The following is a 5,749-nucleotide window of genomic DNA, read 5'->3' as shown; positions in this document are numbered from 1 at the left end:
TTTTTAAAAAAAATAATTCATTGACAAAATTACAATACACAAACTAAACATTAATAAAGGAGCTAACTGTCAGGAGGCTTTCTATATTGGTCAGCAATATCCTTTATTTTTCTCCACAACTCAGCAGGCTCATCAACACGAGGAATCTAAAAATAATTATTACTGACTAAAATCTAAATTTGCGCAAATGATAAGACATTAAGACTCACAAAATGTCAATCTATCTAATTTTTCATAACAAAATCTTAGTTATTAGTCTTTATGATTCTTAGAAAATTTGAATTTGAGAAAATTATTAATTAGAGCATTTTTAGAGAAAAATTTAAATACAAATTACATCTAAATAAATCTATATATAATAATAAAATATAATCTAAATATAATATTTTTTATATAAAGAGCCAAATATTAATTTTTTTTTTCACTGAGCAACTGATTCAACAAGTTATGTTATTACATAATATATGAACTAACATTTTTTTTAAATATTAACCAATGAAATATATCTCAGTAAAACAGTACAAGGTACCTAAATTTGTGGAAATTTTTTGAATTAAATAACCAATATTTGGTTTACAATGGTTACTATTTGGTGAAAAATGAACCTGCACTTTTCTAAACATCTATCCTCATAAAGGTATTATTCATCAGTTGATGTCTGATGAATAAAAAGGGGAATAAAATTAAGCAAAATATATCAGCTTCAGGGAGTAATTTGGTTGAATAGATTCGTTTAATCTCAATAGCAGAAATCCTTGCATGGATAGATCTGCAACACAATGAAAAAATTCTAAGGTTTATTGCTGAGCCTGTTATTAGATGTTTGTATTAAATAATTTTTGGCTGCAAGCAAAAACAAATATGAAAAGAAAAACTGCCGAGCCGCATTAATGCTGCTACTGAGAATGTTGTAAAAAAATTTCAAAACTATCAGAAATTTGAATGAAATTTTTTTTCTAAATACATTTCACTTCACAAGCTCTCAAACAAAACTGACTGCAGAAAGTATTGAAAAAAATATTTTTACCCTTTTTTAAAAAACCCTTTTTTGTTTATTCAAATGTAAAATTTTACACAAATTTTTTGAATTCTCTCTAAATTAAAAAAAAAAAAACAACAATTCGTTTTACTTTTTTATTCAATATCTAATTACAGTTCATAAATAGGCAGAGTTGCCAAGAAAGTCAGCAGCATTCCATGTCCAGCTACAAACTCAGTTAATTTTTATTTACAGTGCATAGCATACTAAAGAAAGGCTGTTATTGTGGTACCGTTGTTTTGTAAAGTGAAAGATTATAACGTGTTGGACATTTAATAATCTTACCTTATAATTCTGACAAAGATAAACCCCTGCATACATTCCGGCACCAAAGGTAACCTGAAATTAAATTTGTCTTCAATTAAAATAAGAAATTATAAAAATTATTTTAAAATATAATTTTCAAAATAAAAAAATACTTTCTAAAACAAGGCTTTTTTCTTTAAAAAAAAAAGCAAAACAAAATAAACTTTGTGTTTGTCAGATAGAAGTTAAGTCAAAGGGCAGAGCCGAATTTTTAAGTAAAAAATAAGTACCTCTTTAACACCTTTCAAGCACACAAAATATATTCTTAAACTCTTTATTTTTTAAAAGAATATAAGGGAATAAAGAATAGAATATTTCCATATCCTGATCTGCCGTGCCAACTACAATTGCCAAGGTGAAGAATAGATTTTAAACTTGCAAATTTTTTAAAAAAACATGCAGATGTTTGCCCGGGGCTGGCTACGATTTGAGTTGTTCCTTTTCTGTGATGTTTTTCTTTTCTTTTCCTTTTTAAATTCTCGGAGGGGGGGGGGGAGAAAGGCGGAAATTGGCAAGAATTGCCGATTATTTTGCCACAGATCACGATACGGAAATCTCCCCATATATATATATATATATATGCATACATATGAACTTTCAATAAAAGGAAGAAAAATTTTTTATTAGAGCGCATATCCGAATAATATTATTATTGTGGTTGAATGAATTGAATAGAATAGTGTGAAAACAATGCTTTAGGCATAATTCATGACAAAAAACGACATGATAAAAAAATATCTAATTTTGGAAAAGGGAACATTAAGGACTTTTTAAATACAGCCAACGAAAAAAAAAACACCTTTAAAGGCATTTAAAAATCAAAAATAAGTACCTCTAAGCACTGTACTTTTTAAAAATGCTACGCCCCTCTAAGTGATTAAGAGGCCTCTCCTCTAGGATCTAACTGTTGAAGGGGTAGACAGGGAAAAATCTGAAGATGCTTTTATTCTTTTTAATTTTCACAAATAAACTAATGGTGGGCCAGTATAGCCAGGTGGTAGGGTGTTCGACTCATGTTCAAATTGAAACTTGCAGAGAATCCCCGCACATTAAATGATGACTGGTGCATGTGAAATCTGTCAGGGTCAGGAAGTCCTCCAAGTACCCATAGTAAATCAATACCTCTAGGGGTACTGATCCAGGAGTTCTCTTGTCCCTTAGATTGGGTTCAAAATCAGAATTTTTGTGTAATTAACATTATAAAAATTTTTTAGCATCATCCAAATCAGTTTAAACTGTAATAAAGTGAAATTTATAAAAATCTAAAAACTGACATATAGTTTAATTATTGGTATATGGAATGAAGGAAAAAAACTATAATAGTTATCCATTAAAAATATTTAAGATAAATAAAAAAATTGACTAACAGCTATTAAAAACAAAAATAGCTTAAATTGTAAAGTTGAAAAAAAGAAATAGAAAAAAAAATACTATTAATTCTTTAAATAAAACTTTAATGCCAAGAATAAGATTTTCCAAGTAAGACAAATATCCATGAAACGGTAAAAGAAATATCTATCAGAAAGGTTTTTAAAAATGCCTCACAATCATGAAAATGTCCATAAAAACAAAAGTATACAGAAGCGAAACAGAAAATAATAAAAATCAATATTAATCCTCGAAAGAAAATTTTCAAGATGAACATCTCAGTTTTCCAATTACTTTTTAAAGAAAGGTGAAGAAAAAAAAATGGGAGAAATAGAATCCCTCTATAGCAAAAATACTAAAACAGCTTAAGGAAAAGAAATAAAAACCCTTTTGATTGCTGCATTTCAATAAAAATGTCAATAAAAAAACAAGAGCTTTTTAAAAAAAGAATAAAAAAGCTACTAGATTGAAACAGAAACAAAAGTAGGAAGATTTTCATATCATGATCTATGGTAGAATAATCCCCAAGTCTTGACAACTTCCAGGCAGCTGCCCTTGAGAAACTAAAATGAAAAAAACATCACAGAATGGGATCAGCACAAAAGGTATAACTCCTAGCCATCCCCAGGCAAACATCTATAGGTTTTTTTTCTCAATAATTTGAAAGTTTAAAATCTATTTGGTACCTTGGCGATTGTAGTTGGTGTGACAGATCATGATATGGAAATATTCTCGCATAAGTCTTTCTTAATTTTAAAACCAAAAGTTTAACCCTAGAAATCTTAATTTTGCTTTTTTACATTGCCCTATTTCTAGAAAAAATTGATAAAAGAATAACGTTCATTAGAAACGTAATTTTAAAAAATGCGGTATCATAATAAAAATGCTGATAAATGAAAAATGAATTAAAAAGAAAAGAGAAACCGGAAAATTTTTTCTTATTTCTTAAAATATAACTTTAATGGTGAAAATCACAGTTTTCTTTATTGCCGGTTATATGTCTTACCATACAGGGGAAAAGGCGACAATAAAAAACAATCATCTTATCAGAAACACTCCATTAAATCCGTTCGTTAAATCATCAGCACTAATTGAAGTGTATATTAAGTGGGCACTTTTATTATGCCATGTAGATAAATATAATGTGAAAATTCAACTATCATATAAAATATTTTTGGCACTGATTGCTTTTTCTCTAGCTAACTGTAGCTATCAGAAATGAACATAACATATTAAATCTACTATCACTTAATACTTTAGTAATTTAAATTTGTTACAGAGAATGTTACAAATTTATTATGGGAGCAGATACAATTTTTTTCTACATTAGCTTTGCTGCTAAATTTTAATAATTACTTACTAAATATGATATAACTTTACATTGATTTTTGAGAATATAAAGAACATATACATAACCATAAATACTTGAATAAATAAAAATTGTATTAGCAATATTAGTAATAAATATACTAGTAGGTAAAGATACCAGCAAAATATGCCAGTCTAATATTATCCATGGTTATAAATACAAATCGAGTTTACAAAATACGGACGTGCATGTATTAAGCTACGAATCAATTTTTATCGCTTTATTCCTGTTCGATACAAATTAAACAATTTTAAAATTTAGTTTATTATTAAAAATTTTCTTATCCACACTTACCAAAAGTCTCAACATAATTTCTAATTTGAATAAGAGATAGATTCAATATTAGAGATAATGAAGTTAATTGGCATATATATTCGTAATCAGAAAATTTTAATAAAAATGAATAATAATGTTTGAAATTTTACATTCTGCTTTTATTTAAGAAATAGAAGTAAATATGTATGACATTTGGCATACAAAGACCAAGGTATGACACTATCTCATCTTTTTTACATATACTTTGTTTTGATTTTGATCTAATTCGTAAACGAAAACAATGTTTTCAACGGTGCACATCTGTTACTACTGTTGAAAGTTACACCTCGTTGCGACTAAAATGTTCATTTACGAACGACAACTGATTGCACCTTCTTAGTGCGTCGAATGTTGACTACTTCTGTGGAAAAATACTTAACAGCTGATTGGAGGAAAATGTTTATACGCAATCGCAATTTTTATCCAAAGAGCAATTTTTGTCCTACGCAATCCAATCCAAAGAGAAATAGGTCTCTGGTTTAATCTTTAGTTTGTATTGGTCCTCGTCAGTGGCGTATCTAGGGTATGGCAAGTATGGCGAATGCCATGGGCGCATTAATTCAGAAAGGCGCAAAATCGATGAACATGAACGATTTTTTTTACTTAAAAATTTCATTAGGTGTTTTTTAAAATATATATATATATATATATATATATATATATATATATATATATATATATATATATATATATATATATATATATATATATATATATATATATATATATATATATATATATATATATATATATATATATGCGCCTTTTTGAAATAATGTGAGTCGAAAAGAAGACATCATCCTTTGAAGGACTCTTTTTGTCACTGGGGAGTGATGTATGAAAGGGAACAGCTAATCGTAAAACCAAAGTAGGCGACGAGCGTCGAACAATTCAGATTAAATATAATTTGTTAATGTTCATGAATATATTCACGATAAATACTAAAATAAACAAATGAAAAAAAAAAACTTTTCTGCTGCTATATTTACGACGATTTCAGCAAAAACCAAAATAATGCTTAGTTTTTAATAATTATAATTATTGCTCTCTTTGCTAACTTTTTAATACATTCCAATAAAAAAAAATTTGATTTTAGAAAATTTTCTAAATAATTCATATTTAATTTTCATCAAAATCCTTTTACGAAGAGCTTTTGACCACATATATAATTTTAAATGAATTGAAAATTTTCGAAAATGCAGCTTATCATTGCTTCACAACAAGGCAAAGCTGTAATAGAATGAATTTAAGTTATCGATACGAAAAAAAAGAAGAGACAAAATATAAGCTCATTATTCATAATAGGAAATTTAAGAGAATTTAATTTTTTTTTCCTCTTTTCAATGTATTAT

At 27.4% G+C, this 5,749-nt stretch overlaps 1 long non-coding RNA gene across 1 annotated transcript; it reads right to left on the bottom strand.

Annotated features, from left to right (window-relative positions):
- Nucleotides 1-4,904, bottom strand: LOC122269627 (uncharacterized). Its single transcript, XR_006225292.3, has 3 exons — nt 4,377-4,904; nt 1,325-1,378; nt 1-146 (listed from the first exon to the last, which is right to left on the bottom strand). It is a non-coding gene; the product is annotated as an uncharacterized LOC122269627 (long non-coding RNA).
- Between the last annotated feature and the right edge of the window lie 845 nt (nt 4,905-5,749).

The sequence above is a fragment of the Parasteatoda tepidariorum genome, chromosome 6, assembly GCF_982258835.1.
Source record: "Parasteatoda tepidariorum strain Cologne lab strain chromosome 6, Ptep-v5.0, whole genome shotgun sequence".
Lineage (NCBI taxonomy): Eukaryota > Metazoa > Arthropoda > Arachnida > Araneae > Theridiidae > Parasteatoda > Parasteatoda tepidariorum.
This window is presented reverse-complemented; position numbering and strand designations above follow the sequence as displayed.